We start from the raw sequence: 18,379 nt of genomic DNA on the forward strand, positions 1-18,379 counted from the left end.
AATTAGAGAGAAAGGAACGTATGGTAAGGTCAGTGGATAGCTCATAAAATTAATGGAAAAGCTGATGAATGAGGTTTGGAACATGGGCAGGAAGCCATGGGAAATTAGGCAGCCAAAAAGAGAGACCAGATCAATACACAGGAAGAATTTGGTGGTTATCCAGCTGTCATTGGCCTGGCTACCCCTGGACATTGAATGCTGCCATTACTGTTTCCTTTACTACCTCTGGAAGATTCAAAACTGCCATTTGCTTCTCTGTGTTACTACGGGGTCAAGGTCTTAGAAGCATCTGATTGGAGGGTCACATGCCCAAATTCTAGAGACTTTATTCCTGGGTAGGGGGCTATTTGCCTACACTTGAGCTTCTTTCTTGAAATTCCCTCCAAATAGTGTGTTTAGAACTGGATGGCCAGAAATGGAAGACATCTATCACAGGGAATATGAGCAATAAACACATATGGCCCCCACAGGAAGGAGGAAAAAGAAATATGAGTAGTTAAGATCTGTGGAATTCACTGGGCCATGTTTTTACTGGGGACAAGACATTGTGCACAGTCATTGAATTGAAAGGCAGCCAGGCTTTTTCTTCCTTCTGCCTTGTAGTGTATCATTCTCTCTCTCTCTCTCTTTTTTTTAAAAAATTAATTCCAGTGTAGTTAACATACAGTGTTATATTAGTTTCAGGTGTACAAAATAGTAATTCAACAATTCTATGCATTACTCACTGCTCATCATGGTAAGTATAGTCTTAATCCCCATCACCTACTTCACCCACCTCCCCCACCTCCCCTCTGGTAACCATGAGTTTGTTCTCTATAGAAGAGTCTATTTTTTGGTTTGTCTCTTTTTTCCCCCCTTAGTTCCTATATTTTGTTTCTTAAATTCCTCATATGAGTGAAATCATATGGTATTTTTCTCTGACTGACTTATTTCAGTTAGCTCCATCCATGTTCTTGCAAGTGGCAACATTTAGTTCTTTTTTATGGTTGAGTAATATTCCGTTACACATGCACACCCCACATCTTCTTTATCCATAGTAATGCTGCAATACACATAGGGCTGCATATATCTTTTTGAATTAGTGTTTTCATATTCTTGGGTAAATACCCAGCAGCAGAATTACTGGATCAAATGGTATTTCTATTTTTAATTTTTTTGAGGAACCTCCATACTGTTTTCCACAGTGGTGGCTTTCGCACCAACTTGCATTCACACCAACAGTGCACAAGGGTTCCTTTTTCTCCACATCCTTGCCAACACTTGTTTCTTGTGTTACTGATTTTAGCCATTCTGACAGATGTGAGGTGATACCTCATTGTGGTTTTGATTTGCATTTCCCTGATGATTAGTGATGTTGAGAATCTTTTCTTGTGTCTGTTGGCCAGCTGTATGTCTTCTTTGGAGAAATGTGTGTGCATGTCTTCTGCCCATTTTTTAATTGGATTTTTTTGTGTGTTGAATTGTATAAGTTCTTTACATATTTTAGGTACTAACCCTTTATCAGATATGTCATTTGCAAATATCTTCTCCCATTCAATAAGTTGTCTTTTAGTTGATTGTTTCTTTTGCTATGCAGAAGCTTTTTATTTTGATGTAGTCCCAATAGTTTATTATTGCTTTTGTTTCCCTTGCCTTAGGAGACATATCTAGAAAAATGTTGCTAGGGCTGATAGAGAAATTACTGCCTGTGCTCTCTTCTTGGGTTTTTATGGTTTCAGGTACTTAATTCATTTTGAATTTATTTTCATGTGTGGTGTAAGAAAGTGGTCCAGTTTCATTTTGCTGGAAGCCGTCCAGTTTACCCACCACCATTTTGAAGAGACTGTCTTTTTCCCATTGCATATTCTTGCCCCCTTTGTCAAAGATCAATTGACCATAACATTGTGGGTTTATTTCTGGGCTTTCTATTCTATTCTATTCATTGATCTATGTATCTATTTTTGTGCCAGTATCCTACTGTTTTGATTATGGCACATTTGTAATATAACTTGAAATCTGGGATTGTGATACCTCTAGCTTTGTTTTTTTCTTTTTTGAGATTGCTTTGGCTCTTCACAGTATTTTGTGGTTTTATACAAGTTTTAGGGTATTTTTTCCAGTTCTATGAAAAATGCTGTTGGTACTTTGATAGGGATTGCATTAAATCTGTAGATTGTTTTGGGAAGTATAGCCATTTTAACAATATTTGTTCTTCTAATCTATGAGCACGGGATGTCTTTCCATTTCTTTGTGTCATCTTAAATTTCTTTCATCAGTATTTTATAGTTTTCAGAGTACAGGACTTTTACCTCCTTGGTTATATTTATTTCTAGGTATTTTCTTATTTTTGGTGCAATTGTAAATGGGATTGTTTTCTTAATTTTGCTTTTTGCTGCTTCCTTATTAGTGTATAGAAATGCAACGGCTTCTGTACTTTGATTTTGTATCCTGCAACTTTACTGAATTCATTTATCAGTTCTAGCAGTTTTTTGGTGGAATCTTTAAGGTTTTCTATATATAGTATCATGTCATCTGCAAAGAGTGGATGTTTTACTTCTTCCTTACCAATTTGGAGGACTTTAATTTCTTTTTGTTGTCTGATTGCTGTAGCTAAGACTTTTGGTAATATGTTGAATAAAAGTGTTGAGCATTTTTGCATCTATGTTTATCAGAGATATTGGCCTGTAGTTCTCTCTTTTGGTAGCATCTTTATCTGCTTTTCATATCAGGGCAATGCTGGCCTCATAGAATGAATTTGGCTGCTTTCCTTCTTCCATTTTTTGGAATAGTTTGAGAAGAATGGGGATTAACTCTTTTTAAAATATTTTGTGCAATTCACCTGTCAAGCCATCGGGTCCTGGACTTTTATTTGTTGGGTGTTTTTTGATTATTGATTCAATTTCATTGCTGGTAATTCAGTTTTTGGAGGCTTATATGTTTCTAGGAATTTATGCATTTTTTTGGGATGAGTTTGGTTAAAGGTTTATCAATTTTGTTGATCTTTTCGAAGAACTCCTGGTTTCATTGATCTGTTCTGTAGTTTTTTTAGTTTCTATTTTGTTTATTTCTGCTCTAATCTTTATTATTTCCTTCCTTCTGCTGGTTTGGGGTTTTGTTTGTTCTTTTTCTAGTTCCTTTAGGTGTAAGGTTAGGTTTTTATTTGGGATTTTTCTTGCTTCTTGAGGTAGGCCTGTACTGCTATAAACTTTCCTCTTAGAACCACTTTTGCTGCATCCCAAAGATTTTAGACGATTGTGTTTTCATTTTAATTTGTCTCCATGTATTTTTTTATTTCCTCTTTTATTTCTTGGTTGACCCATTCATTGTTTAGTAGCATGATACTTAATCTCCATGTATTTGTGATCTTTCCAGATTTTTTTTCTTGAAGTTAATTTCTAGTTTCATAGCGTTGTGATCAGAAAAGATGCATGATATGACTGCAGTCTTTTTGATTTTGTTGAGACTTGTTTTGTGGCCTAATATGTGATCTATTCTGGAAAATGTTCCATGTGTACTTGCAAAGAATGTATTCTGCTCTTTTAGGATGGAATGTTCTGAATATATCTGTTAAGTCCATTTGGTCCAGTGTGTCATTCAAAGACACTGTTTTCTTGCTGATTTTCTGTTTGGGTGATCTATCCATTGTGTGTAAGTGGGGGTGTTAAGCTCCCCTCCTAATATTGTATTACTATTGATTACTTCCTTTTTGTTATTAGCTGCTTTATGTATTTGGGTGCTCTTATGTTGGGTGCCTAAATACTTACTATCGTTATATCTTCTTGTTGGATTGTTTTCTTTGTGATTATATAATGTCCTTTTTTGTCTCTTGTTACAGTCTTTGTATTAAAGTGTATTTTGCCTGATATAAGTATTGCTACTCCAGCTTTCTTTTCATTCCCTTTGCATAATAATGCTTTTCCATCCCTTCACTTTCAGTTCTCATGTGTCTTTAGGTCTCAAATGAGACTCTCGTAAGCAGCATATGAATGGGTCTTGCTTTTTTTTTTTTTTTTTTAATTTTTTTATTCTTATGTTAATCCCCTTACATTACAACATTAGTTTTAGATGAAGTGTTCCATGATTCATTGTTTGTGCACAACACCCAGTGCTCCATGCAGAATGTGCCCTCCTAAATACCCACCACCAGGCTAACCCATCCTCCCACCCCCCTCCCCTCTAGAACCCTGTTTGTTTTTCAGAGTCCATCGTCTCTCATGGTTCGTCTACCCCTCCGATTTCCCCCGCTTCATTCTTCCCCTCCCGCTACCTTCTTCTTCTTCTTCTTTTTTTTTTTTTTCTTAACATATATTGCATTATTTGTTTCAGAGGTACAGATCTGAGACTCAACAGTCTTGCACAATTCACAGCACTTACCAGAGCACATACACTCCCCAGTGTCTATCACCCAGTCCCCCCATCCCTCCCACCCCACCCCCCACTCCAACAACACTCAGTTTGTTTCCTGCGATTAAGAATTCCTCATATCAGTGAGATCATATGATACATGTCTTTCTCTGTTTGACTTATTTCACTCAACATAATACCCTCCAGTTCCATCCACGTCGTTGCAAATGGCAAGATCTCATTCCTTTTGATGGCTGCATAATATTCCATTGTATATATATACCACATCTTCTTTATCCATTCATCTGTCGATGGACATCTTGGCTCTTTCCACAGTTTGGCTATTGTGGACATTGCTGCTATAAACATCGGGGTGCACGTAGCCCTTCGGATCCCTACTTTTGTATCTTTGGGGTAAATACCCAGTAGTGCAATTGCTGGATCATATGGTAGCTCTATTTTCAACTTTTTGAGGAACCTCCATACAGTTTTCCAGAGTGGCTGCACCAGCTTGCATTCCCACCAACAGTGTAGGAGGGTTCCCCTTTCTCCGCATCCCCGCCAACATCTGTCGTTTCCTGACTTGTTAATTTTAGCCATTCTGACTGGTGTGAGGTGATATCTCATTGAGGTTTTGATTTGGATTTCCCTGATGCCGAGCGATATTGAGCACTTTTTCATGTGTCTGTTGGCCATTTGGATGTCTTCTTTGGAAAAATGTCTGTTCATGTCTTCTGCCCATTTCTTAATTGGATTCTTTGTTCTTTGGGTGTTGAGTTTGATGAGTTCTTTATAGATTTTGGATACTAGCCCTTTATCTGATATGTCATTTGCAAATATCTTCTCCCATTCTGTCGGTTGTCTTTTGGTTTTGTTAACTGTTTCCTTTGCTTTGCAAAAGCTTCTTATCTTGATGAAGTCCCAATAGTTCATTTTTGCCCTTGCTTCCCTTGCCTTTGGCGATGTTTCTAGGAAGAAGTTGCTTCGGCTGAGGTCAAAGAGATTGTTGCCTGTGTTCTCCTTTAGGATTTTGATGGACTCCTGTCTCACATTGAGGTCTTTCAACCATTTGGAGTCTATTTTTGTGTGTGGTGTAAGGAAGTGGTCCAGTTTCATTCTTCTGCATGTGTCTATCCAATTTTCCCAACACCATTTGTTGAAGAGACTGTCTTTGTTCCATTGGACATTCTTTCCCGCTTTGTCGAAGATTAGTTGACCATAGAGTTGAGGGTCCATTTCTGGGCTCTCTATTCTGTTCCATTGATCGATGTGTCTGTTTTTGTGCCAGTACCATGCTGTCTTGATGATGACAGCTTTGTAATAGAGCTTGAAGTCCGGAATTGTGATGCCACCGGCTTTGCTTTTCTTTTTCAATATTCCTCTGGCTATGCGGGGTCTTTTCTGGTTCCATACAAATTTTAGGATTATTTGTTCCATTTCTTTGAAAAAAGTGGATGGTATTTTGATGGGGATTGCATTGAATGTGTAGATTGCTCTAGGTAGCATTGACATCTTCACAATATTTGTTCTTCCAATCCATGAGCATGGAACGTTTTTCCATTTCTTTGTGTCTTCCTCAATTTCTTTCATGAGTATTTTATAGTTTTCTGAGTACAGATCCTTTGTCTCTTTGGTTAGATTTATTCCTAGGTATCTTATGGTTTTGGGTGCAATTGTAAATGGGATCGACTCCTTAATTTCTCTTTCTTCTGTCTTGTTGTTGGTGTATAGGAATGCCACTGACTTCTGTGCATTGATTTTATATCCTGCCACTTTACTGAATTCCTGTATGAGTTCTAGCAGTTTTGGGGTGGAGTCTTTTGGGTTTTCCACATAAAGTATCATATCATCTGCAAAGAGTGAGAGTTTGACTTCTTCTTTGCCAATTTGGATGCCTTTGATTTCTTTTTGTTGTCTGATTGCTGTGGCTAGGACTTCCAATACTATGTTGAATAGCAGTGGTGATAGTGGACATCCCTGCCGCGTTCCTGACCTTAGGGGGAAAGCTCTCAGTTTTTCCCCATTGAGAATAATATTTGCTGTAGGTTTTTCATAGATGGCTTTTATGATATTGAGGTATGTACCCTCTATCCCTATACTCTGAAGAGTTTTGATCAAGAAAGGATGCTGTACTTTGTCAAAAGCTTTTTCGGCATCTATCGAGAGGATCATATGATTCTTGTTCTTTCCTTTGTTAATGTACTGTATCACATTGATTGATTTGCGGATGTTGAACCAACCTTGCAGCCCAGGGATAAATCCCACTTGGTCATGGTGAATAATCCTTTTAATGTACTGTTGGATCCTATTGGCTAGTATTTTGGTGAGAATTTTTGCATCCATGTTCATCAGGGATATTGGTCTGTAATTCTCCTTTTTGATGGGGTCTTTGTCTGGTTTGGGGATCAAGGTAATGCTGGCCTCATAAAATGAGTTTGGAAGTTTTCCTTCCGTTTCAATTTTTTGGAACAGTTTCAGAAGAATAGGTATTAATTCTTCTTGAAATGTTTGGTAGAATTCCCCTGGGAAGCCATCTGGCCCTGGGCTTTTGTTTTTTGGGAGATTTTTGATGACTGCTTCAATTTCCTTAGTGGTTATAGGTCTGTTCAGGTTTTCTATTTCATCCTGGTTCAGTTTTGGTAGTTGATACATCTCTAGGAATGCATCCATCTCTTCCAGGTTATCTAATTTGCTGGCATAGAGTTGCTCATAATATGTTCTTATAATTGTTTGTATTTCTTTGGTGTTGGTTGTGATCTCTCCTCTTTCATTCATGATTTTGTTGATTTGGGTCATTTCTCTTCTCTTTTTGATAAGTCTGGCCAGGGGTTTATCAATCTTGTTAATTCTTTCAAAGAACCAGCTCCTAGTTTCGTTGATCTGTTCTACTGTTCTTTTAGTTTCTATTTCATTGATTTCTGCTCTGATCTTTATGATTTCTCTTCTCCTGCTGGGTTTAGGCTTTATTTGCTGTTCTTTCTCCAGCTCCTTTAGGTGTAGGGTTAGGTTGTGTACTTGAGACCTTTCTTGTTTCTTGAGAAAGGCTTGTATTGCTATATACTTTCCTCTTAGGACTGCCTTTGCTGCATCCCAAAGATTTTGAACAGTTGTGTTTTCATTTTCATTAGTTTCCATGTATTTTTTTAATTCTTCTTTAATTTCCTGGTTGACCCATTCATTCTTCAGTAGGATGCTCTTTAGCCTCCATGTATTTGAGTTCTTTCCGACTTTCCTCTTGGGATTGAGTTCTAGTTTCAAAGCATTGTGGTCTGAAAATAGGCAGGGAATGATCCCAATCTTTTGGTACCGGTTGAGACCTGATTTATGACCTAGGATGTGGTCGATTCTGGAGAATGTTCCATGGGCAGTAGAGAAGAATGTGTATTCCGTTGCTTTGGGGTGGAATGTTCTGAATATGTCTGTGAAGTCCATTTGGTCCAGTGTGTCATTTAAAGTCTTTATTTCCTTGTTGATCTTTTGCTTAGATGATCTGTCCATTTCAGTGAGGGGGATGTTAAAGTCCCCCACTATTATTGTATTGTTGTTGATGTGTTTCTTTGCTTTTGTTATTAATTGCCTTATATAATTGGCTGCTCCCATGTTAGGGGCATAGATATTTACAATTGTTAGATCTTCTTGTTGGATAGATCCTTTAAGTATGATATAGTGTCCTTCCTCATCTCTTATTACAGTCTTTGGTTTAAAATCTAATTTGTCTGATATAAGGATTGCCACCTCAGCTTTCTTTTGGTGTCCATTAGCATGGTAAATGGTTTTCCACCCCCTCACTTTCAATCTGGGGGTGTCTTTGGGTCTAAAATGAGTCTCTTGCAGACAGCATATCGATGGATCTTGTTTTTTAATCCAGTCTGTTAGCCTGTGTCTTTTGATTGGGGCATTTAGCCCATTTACATTCAAGGTAACTATTGAAAGATAGGAATTTAGTGCCATTGTATTGCCTGTAAGGTGACTGTTACCATATATTGTCTGTGTTCCTTTCTGGTCTATGTTGCTTTTAGGGTCTCTCTTTGCTTAGAGGACCCCTTTCAAGATTTCCTGTAGGGCTGGTTTTGTGTTTGCAAATTCCTTTAGTTTTTTTTTGTCCTGGAAACTTTTTCTCTCTCCTTCAATTTTCAATGACAGCCTAGCTGGATAGAGTATTCTTGGCTGCATATTTTTCTCATTTAGTGCTCTGAATATATCCTGCCAGTCCTTTCTGGCCTGCCAGGTCTCTGTGGATAGGTCTGTTGCCAATCTAATGTTTCTACCATTGTAGGTTACATATCTCTTCTCCCGAGCTGCTTTCAGGATTTTCTCTTTGTCTGTGAGACTTGTAAGTTTTACTATTAGATGTCGGGGAGTTGACCTATTTTTATTGATTTTGAGAGGGGTTCTCTGTGCTTCCTGGATTTTCATGCCTGTTTCTTTCCCCAAATTAGGGAAGTTCTCTGCTATAATTTGCTCCATTATACCTTCTGCCCCCCTCTCTCTTTCTTCTTCTTCTGGGATCCCAATTATTCTAATGTTGTTTCGTCTTATGGTATCACTTATCTCTCGAATTCTGCCCTCATGATCCAGTAGTTGTTTATCTCTCTTTTTCTCAGCTTCTTTATTTTCCAGCATTTCATCTTCTATATTACTGATTCTCTCTTCTGCCTCATTTATTCTAGCAGTTAGTGCCCCCATTTTTGATTGCACCTCATTAATAGCCTTTTTGATTTCTACTTGGTTGGATTTTAGCTCTTTTACTTCTCCAGAAAGAGTTTCTCTAATAACTTCCATATTTTTTTCAAGCCCAGCTAGTATCTTTAAAGTGATGATTCTGAACTCTAGATCTGACATCGTACTAATGTCCGTATTGAGTAGGTCCCTGGCAGTCGGTACTGCCTCTTGTTCTTTTTGTTGAGGTGATTTTTTCCGTCTCGTCATTTTGTGCAGAGGAGAATAGATTAATGAGAGAACAAAATGCTAGCAGAGTAACCACATCCCCAGAAAATATACTCTAAACAAATCAGAAAAGACCTGAAGCAGTGGGATAAGAAGGGGAAAGAGAGAAAAAAAAAAAAAGAAAAAAAAAGAAAAAGATAAAGATAAAAACAACAACAAACAAAACAAAAGAACAACAACAAAAGAAAAACCAGAATGTGATCAAATATGATCTATATGGTATATAGATCAGTGCCACACACTAGATTTGGGGTGTGTTTTGGTCTTTTAGAAGAAAGTGTCTCCCAAAATTTTAAAGAAAGAAAAACTTATATATGTACAAAAATAAGGGTTGATATGATGAAGGGATGGAAAATGACTGTAAAAATGGAAATTATAAAAAATTTTATAAAAGGAATTGATAAGAAGTTGTTTGAAAAAAGAAAGAGGATTTAAAAAAAGAAAAAAGAAAAAGAAAAAAAAAGGGAGAGGATGTGATCAGGCAAGGGAATAGAGAACACCATATACTAGAGATTTAGGGTATATTTTAATCTGTTAGAAGAAACTATCTCAAAATTTTAAAGAGAGAACAACTTATATATATAAGCCAAAAATATGGGTAACTACTATGAAGGGATAGAATATGACTCTAAAAATGAAAAATAAAAATGTTTTTTTTAAAAAAAGGGATTGATAAGATGTTGTTTGAAAAAGGGAAAAAGAAAAATTCAAAAAGAAATAAAAAGACAAAAAGACAGTTAAAAAAAAATTAACTTTAAAAGACTAAGGAATCATGGTAAAAAAGCCGTGAATTCTATGTGCAGTAGTCCCTTAGCGCTGGAGTTCTGCTGTTCTCATTGATCGGTAAACTTGGTCTTGGCTGGCTGTTCTCGCTGATCTTCTGGGGAGGGGCCTGTTGCCGTGGTTTCCAAATGTCTCTGCCGGAGGCGGAATAGCCCCGCCCTTGCCCCCTCCCGGCTAAGTAATCTGCTCGGGTTTGCTCTCCGGGGCTTTTGTTCCCTGCGAGCTTTCCGTACAGCTTTGGAGGCGGAGAGTGAAAATGGCGGCCTCCCAATCTCCGCCCCGGAGGAGCCGAGAACTCGGGCCCGCTCCTCAGTGAGCCCCCAGAGAAAAGCCGTCAGTCACTCCCGTCTCCCCGGTCTGCAGCTGCACTCCGTGCTCAACCGGCCTGTGACCACGCGTTTCTATCTCTGGCACCGGACCCGGTCTGGAGTCTCCAAACCCAGCAGATCCCTGCGGTGCACTCCTGCGCGGCTCCTCCCGGGGGAGGAAGGTGAGTCTCCCCGGATCGGCCGCTTGTTGGGTCCCTGCTGGAGGAGCAGGGGCCCGACTGGGCCGCGGATCGCGGTTAATGGCAACCCCAGCTGAGAGCCCGCGCCTGGGCTCCGCCTCTGCAGCCGGCTTCCCTGCTGCGTTACCTGGGAGCTCTGCTGCCCTCAGGCACCCCCGGTCTTTCTGTGACCCCGAGGGTCCTGAGACCACACTGTCCCGGAGGGTTCCACCCCCCGCTGAGCCACCAGAGTGACGTCCCTCGGCGGAGCTGACTTTTAAAAGTTCCGATTTTGTGCTCCGCGGCTCTATCACTTGCCAGAAGCGGCCGACGGAGGCCCCTCCCCCGCCGTCTATCCTCCCGAATATCGCCTCGGATTCACTTCTCCGCACGTCCTACCTTCCAGAAAGTGGTCGCTTTTCTGCTGAGACAGTTGTTGCTCTTCTTTTCTTCGATCTCCTGTTGAGTTTGTAGGTGTTCAGAATGGTTTGATCCCTATCCAGCTGAATTCCTGAGAGGAGACGAAATCCAGGTCTCCTACTCCTCCGCCATCTTGCTCCGCCCCCCTTGGGTCTTGCTTTTTTTAATCCATTCCATCACCCTATGTCTTTTGATTGGAGCTTTTAATCCATTTACATTCAAAGTAATTATTGATAGGTGTGTACTTAATTGTCATTTGTTATTTGGTTTTTGGTTGCTTTTATAGTTCTTCTCTGTTTTTTTCTTCTCTTGCTCTCTTCTTTCATGGCTTGCTGGCTTTCTTTAGTGATATACTTGGATTCCTTTCTCTTTATTTTGTTGTTTTGTTTGTTTGTTTGTTTGTATATTGTTAGTTTTCGTTTAGTCGTTACCGTTAGGTTGATGTATAACTTCTTATGTATATAGCAGTCTATATTAATTTGATGGTCACTTAAGTTTGAACCCATGCTAAAAGCACTAAATTTTTACTCCTCTCCCCTCCATGTTTTAGGTATATTGTGTCATACTGTACCTCCTTTTATTTTGTGAATCCCTTGACTGATTTTATAGATATACTTAATTTTACTTCTTTTATGCTTTCTACTTTTTTTTACTCCTTCTTATGGTCTTTCCTTTCTATTCAGAAAGTCCCATTTAACATTGCTTATAGGGCTGGTTTAGTGGTCATGAATTTAACTTTTGTTTGTCTGGGAAACTCTTTATCTCTCCTTCTGTTCTGAATGATAGCTTTGCTGGGTAGAGCATCCTTGGATGCAGGGTGTTTTTTTCTTTCAGCTCTTTGAATATATCATGTGACTCCCTTTTGTCCTGTGAAGTTTCTGCTGAAAAATCAGCTGATAATCTTGTGGGGTTTCCCTTGTATGTAACTGTCTTCTTTTGCTTTTAAAATTCTCTCTTTATCACTACTTTTTTGCTACTTTAATCACTGTCTGTCTTGGTGTGGACCTCCTTGGGTTGATTTTGTTGGGGGCTCTCTGTACCTCCTGGACCTGGATTTCTGTTTCCTTCTCCCAGATTCCAGTTTCAGGAAGTTTTCAGCTATTATTTCTTCAAATAAACTTTCTTCCCCCTTTTCTCTCTCTCTTCTCCTTCTGGGATCCCTATAATGCGAATGTTATTATACCTGGGGGTGTCACTTAGTTCCCTAAGTCTATTTCATTTATTATTATTATTTTTTCTCTCTCCTGTTCAACTTGACTGCTTTGCATTACTCTGTCCTCCAGATTGCTGATCTGTTCTTCTGCTTCCTCTAGTCTACTATCTATCCCGTCTAGTGTATTTTTAATATCAATTATTGAGTTCTTCATCTCTGATTTGTTCTTTATGTTTTCTCTTTGTTGAGGGTCTCACTGAGGTCCTCCATTCTTTTCTTAAGTCCAGTGAATATCTTGATGACCATTATTTTAAAATCTCTATCACACGTATTACTTATCTCCATTTTGTTTAGCTCTCCTGCCGTGATTTTTTTCTGTTCTTTCATTTGGGACATATTTCTCTGTATCGTCTTTTTTTTCTAACTCTGTTTCTCTGTGTTAGGAAAGTCAGCTATGTTTCCTGCACTTGAAAGTAGTGGCCTTGTGAAGAAGAGGTCCTGTAGTACCCTGCAGTGCAATGTCCCATGTTCACCAGAACCTGGAGCTTCAGGGGTGTCTCCTATGTGTGTTGTGTGCACCCTACTGTTGTGGCTGAGCTTTTGCCTTCAGTTCCGTCCTCAGTGATGGCTCTCTTTGCCTGTTTTAGGCAGGATTTGGTCCCTGTGTTGTTAGTGGGCCAATATAGGGCTGCCTTGGGCTTGAACTGAATCACAGCATGTAAAAAAAAAGAAAAAGAAGAATCAGATCATGTGTTTGCCAGAGATGTGGTAGTCAGGAACTGCAGGGTGCCTTCTCTTTGTTGTCCCTTGAGAAACTTTCTTTGGTGGGCTGGGCCTGTAATCAGACCAGATGTCTTCTTTCAGTTCACTGCTGGGGCTGCAGTCAAACTTGTCTGTGTGGTTATCTGCCCCTGTCTCTGGGGCAGGAGTCACTTTGGAGTGGTGCTGGCCCTTATCAGGGCTGCTTGCACAATGCTGGGCTTGTGGCACTGTTTTGGATGGGTTCCTGCCAAGGGCATATTGGAGGGGGCAGGTCTGCAAGAGAATGCCAGGGCTGGATGTCTGTGCAGTGTTAGCAAGGTTTGTTGGGAGAGGGGTCCTGAAGCTGAGGCCTGGTGAGAGGGGGTCTGTCCACAGAGAATATGGGGGCAGGGGCACTGTTAGCCAGTTAGGTGGAGAGTGTTGGTACTGTGTTGGTTCCTGCAGGTGTCCATGTGTCTAGGCTGGGGGTTGGTGGGGGGAAATGGTACCCAACAGCTCTTTTGTTCCTGGAGAAGTCTCCTAAGGATCCCTGCCCCTCCAGCACATGCTCTGAGATTAATAAATAAGTCTCCTCCCGGAATACCCCAGGCATTTTTCAAACTGCTCTTTCTCTGCTCTATCTCCTTGGGACTGTTGTTATGCTGTCTCTTTAAGGATGGGGACTCAGTTTCCTATAGCTCTCCAGGGTCTCCCAGAGACCAGCCTGTTGATTTTTATAGTTCTAAGTGTTAAGCTGATTGTAAGAACTTGCGAAATTAGGCCCCTCTGATTTTCAAAGCCAAATGTTATGGGAAGTTGTCTTCCCCATGCAGTTTCTCCATGCCTGGGGTGCTTGGTATGAGGGTCTGTTTCTTTTCCCTCTCCAGTTGGCTGCATCCCTCCCTTCCATGGATACTCCCAAGGGTTTTTTTTAGCTCCTGACCATGTCTCCATCCTTCCTACCCTCTTCAGTGTGACCTCTTCTCTACATTTAGCTGTGGGGAGTATGTTCTGTCAGCCTTTGGGTCATTTTCTGGGTTACTTACCCTGATGTTGGTGTTACCTCATTGTATCCATGGGTCAAGGTGAGCTAGGATTTTCCTACTCCATCATCTTACCTAGTGTCTTAATTTTAAAAAAATATTAATAGCATCCTGTGTTTGTGCCTTGGATATAATATTTTCTCGTATTTTTTGAAGATATTAATTACTGTTTTTTTCTCTTCCTGTATAGTCTTTATTTTTTTTAAGTCCTTTTTAAGGTTTGTTGTCCTGTCTTTTGTGTTAGAGACTTACCTCAAATGGTTGATGGTATTTGGTTGTTTGTCTGTATTTAAGAGTAAGGTACTAAAAACAAGTTTGTGTCTAGGTGGGGCCTGTTTAATGTGGGCCTTCCTGTAAAGTGCTTCGTCACTAGAATGGCCTTAGAATGATCAGACAAGTCCATGATATGCGGAATTCAGTAGGATATAATTTTAATGTCTATAGCAGTGTGGCCCTACCAGAAAGAAAACATTTTGGGATTCTGCCAAATTGAGAAAGGTTTCAATACCCTGAAGACTCCTCAGGATTCAAAATACTGGCTATGAGTATCCATATAGGTAGATGGGAAAGATTTAGATATCTAAGGAGAAGTAAAGAATGTAAAACCATTGAAGTCATGAAAGAAGTAAGCTATCATCTTTTAGGTTGTGCGGACTTTCAGATAAAGGAACATTTAGGACTTAAGCCCCCAAACTGGATTTTAGAGTTGGAAACATAGTGACTACAGAAAGGGACTTAACTTGATCATCAGTCACAAGAAATATCACCAGGGTATCTTATAGTTCCAGGCTTATGCCCCAGTGAAGTCTGGTTAAAAAGCATACTCAGTCAGCTGAGAAGATAGTATTCCCCTCAACTGGGCTTTGTTCAGGGCTGTAAGCCTGGTTCATATCCACAAATCAGTCAATGTGATACACCATATTAATAAAATGCAGGGTAAAAATCAATCATTTCAATGGATGTAGAAAAAACATGTAATGAAATTCAACTTCCATTTATGATAACTCAGTGAAGTGGGTGTAGGAGAAGTTACTGCAATATAATAAAGGCCAAATATGACAAGCCCACAGCTAAAATCATTCTCAACAGTGAAAAGCTGAAAGCTTTTTCTGTAAGATTGAGAACAAGACAAGGATGCCCACTCTTTCCACTTGTATTCAACATAGTATTGGAAGTTCTTGTCAGAGCAATTAGGCAAGAAAAAGAAATAAAATTCAATAAATGGTGTTGGGAAAACTGGACTGCCACAGACAAAGAATGAAATCAGACCACTGTCCTACACAACACACAAAAATTAACTCAAAATGGATTAAGGACTATTAAACATAAGACCTGAAACCATAAAACTAGAAAAAAAACATAGGCTGTAAGCTCCTTGACATAGGTATTACCAAAACAATAATTTTTTTGACTCTGACACCAAAACAAAAGCAAAAAATAAATAAATGGGTTTACATTAAACTAAAGAGCTTCTGCTCAGCCAAGGAAAACATCAACTAAATAAAAGGACAATCTACCGAATGAGAGAAAATATTTGCAAATCATATATCTGGTAAGGGGTTAATATCCAAAAAATATAAAGAACTCATATAACTCAATAGCAAAAACCCAAATAATCTGATTAGAAAATGGGCAGAAAATCTGAATAGACATTTTTCCAAAAAAGACATATGGATAGCCAATACGTACATGAAAAGAAGCTCAACATTATTAATCATCAGGTAAATGCAAAGCAAAACCATAGTGAGATTTCACATCATACCTGTTACAATGGCTGCTGTCAAAAAGACAAGAAATAAGTGTTGGGAAGGATATGAAGAAAAGGGAACCCTTGTGTACTATTGGCGGAATGGAAACTGGTGCAGCCACTATGGAAAAATTTTTTGAGGTTCCTCAAAAAATTTAAACTATATGATTCAGCAATTCCAATTCTGGGTATTTATCTGAAGAAAATAAAAACACTAACTTGAAAAGATCTATGCACACTATGTTCATTGCAGCACTATTTATGATAGCCAAGCTGTGAAAACAACCTAAGTGTCCACTGATGACTGAATAGATGAAGAAATTATTTTGTAGATAAATAACAGAATATTATTCTGTCATAAAAATGAATGAATTCTTGCTATTTGCAACAAGTGGATAGACCTCAAGGGCATTATGCTAAGTGAAATAAGTCAGACGGAGAAAGACAAATACTGTATGATTTCTCTTATATGTGGAATCTTGAAGGAAAAAAAAAAGACAACCTCATAGAAACAGAGAACAGAGTGGTGGTTGCCAGAGTTGAAGGTGGGGAATGGGGAAAATGGGTAAAGGAGGTCAAAGGTTTAAAAAAAAGCGAGTATTACATCTTGGTAAATTTATAAATCTACCAAATCAGATCTGGAAACTGAATTTAATGGTTTAAGGAAGAACTAGGTTTTAAAATTTGCTACATTGGGCGCCTGGGTGGCTCAGTCGGTTAAGCGACTGCCTTCGGCTCAGGTCATGATCCTGGAGTCCTGGGATCGAGTCCCACATCGGGCTCCCTGTGCAGCGGGGGGTCTGCTTCTCCCTCTGACCCTCTCCCCTCTTGTGCTCTCTGTCTCTCATTCTCTCTCTCAAATAAATAAATAAAATCTTTAAAAAAAAAAAAATAAAATTTGCCACATTAATAGGTCAAATATTAATTAAAGAACAAACAGAATGGGGTGCCTGGTTGATTCAGTTGGTAGAGCATGCAACTCTTGATCTTGGGTCCATGAGTTCAGGCCCCACACTGGGCATAGAGCTTACTTAAAAAACAAAACCAAAAAACCCAGAATGGTTTCCAAGTAATCTTTCTTTGGGCACAAAAATCACCCTCAGTCATAATATACCAACACTGATAATTTGATGAAAATTGGGATGTTTTATTGAGAAATTCCTGCATGACAGCAGGTGTGGGCTATTTCTCTGTGCTGTCCAATTTTTCAGGGAAAATGCTCCAAGCTCTTGCCTGTGCAGGAGTACCCTGCAGCAGGGCGGGCTTCAAAGGTGCACACTTGTGCAGTCATGCAGGGCCCTGCACTCACAGGACCTCATATTTGTTTTACTGCCCTGCTGTCACTGTCTTGAAATTCTTAATCCTTTTTTTTAGACAGAGGCCCCACATTTTCATTTTGCACTGGGCCCTGCAAATTACGTAGCTGCTCCTGCTTGGCAGTCAGAGTTCTGGCAGCCACACAGGGAAGAGGGCTGGAGTCCTGAGGTTTAGTGTGTAGCTTTTCCCTGAGCCCTGTGTTTTCCGAGTTGCTTCACTTCCATCTCAGTTGGGCCTGTTGTCTGCCAGTCCATGGCCTCTCTAGTCTAACTTCAGAAGATCCCCTTTCCTGCCAGGGTTGGGAAAGGGACTGTCAGAGGGCCATATGGGTTAGAGGAGGATATGGGAGACAGTTGGTCTAATCTTTCTACTTTTGCCTAGTTCTGTGGTAGGACTCAGCTTGCTCTTTGAGGCTTTCTCTCCTGCACCCACTTGCAGAGTGGAAAAAGAACAAAATTAGTTACCAGTTAGTCTATCCCCCAATTTTGTCAACACTCAAGTCTGCCATATCACCTCTCTCTTTTTTTGCCCATGTGGGTTCATGCCTTTGTCCTTTTACTTTCATATTAGTGAGGTTTTGGAAGACAGGAAACAAATGCCAAGTGTTCAATCTGCCATGTACGGCCACTAGTCTGCATTCAGTTTCCATAGAAACAACTATTTTTCCCTTTATCACTCAATTTTTGTTGGCTTATATAATAATTAAATTATGTAATTACAGTTACAACTGGAATAAATAAGTTTAAGAACAAACCCAGTTGACTACACTTAGAATTATGTGGGCATCAGTTAATTTATTTTACAGAGGAATGAAAATTGTGGTTAAGTTGGGCAAGTTGGATTAAATGGAAATTAGTTAACTGAGCTTTTATTTTAAATAAATGAATGTAAGACATCCATTTAAGAAGGCTCATTATTGAAAGTCTAAACAATTTGGCTTCTTGGACAACCAGTGTGAAAAAGCTTATGTCTTTAAAACTGCTGGAGCGAGCAAATGCCTCTCTAAGACCAGGCTCTTTTCTGCACTTTATGAGTATTATGAATGTGTTCAGACCAACTTCCTGGACTCTGGACCTTGGTCTGTCCTAATTCCTACCTATTCCATCCCACCTCTGTCTTGATCTCCTAGTTGGATTTTTGACCTGCTTTGACCTAAATGACCTTGGTTGGCATCTGTGAGTTGATAACTTACATTCCCTTTAAGGATCCCCTTCATAAGTACCTGGTTCCTCCAGTGTCTAACCTTTTAGGGATTCTTCAGGGCAAAGCTGACCTGCCTCCTATTGCTTCCCTTCTCTACAGGAAGTCAGGTTTCAGCTTCTGTGCTGTAAGTCAGTTACCCATTCATTTCTTTACTTTCTGTCTTCCAAAAGTCTGGTATTTTTCATCTGTCTTCTCCCATATTTGTCTTTGAAGGG

The 18,379-nt window shown here is 39.5% G+C and overlaps 1 long non-coding RNA gene across 2 annotated transcripts in view; it reads left to right on the forward strand.

Annotated features, from left to right (window-relative positions):
- LOC123863455 (uncharacterized) overlaps positions 1-18,379 on the forward strand; it is a 31,254-nt gene that overhangs the window by 5,024 nt on the left and 7,851 nt on the right. Inside the window, exon 2 of one of the 2 annotated variants that reach the window (XR_010405271.1) lies at positions 10,417-10,543. The exons of the other annotated variant lie outside the window; for it this stretch is intronic. This is a non-coding gene — a long non-coding RNA (uncharacterized LOC123863455). The remainder of the gene's footprint in view (positions 1-10,416; positions 10,544-18,379) is intronic. 2 annotated transcript variants of the gene reach the window in all.

This window comes from Mirounga angustirostris, unplaced genomic scaffold, assembly GCF_029215605.1.
Source record: "Mirounga angustirostris isolate CCGP_5_RB_7025 unplaced genomic scaffold, mMirAng1.0.hap1 SCAF_1, whole genome shotgun sequence".
Taxonomy (NCBI): domain Eukaryota; kingdom Metazoa; phylum Chordata; class Mammalia; order Carnivora; family Phocidae; genus Mirounga; species Mirounga angustirostris.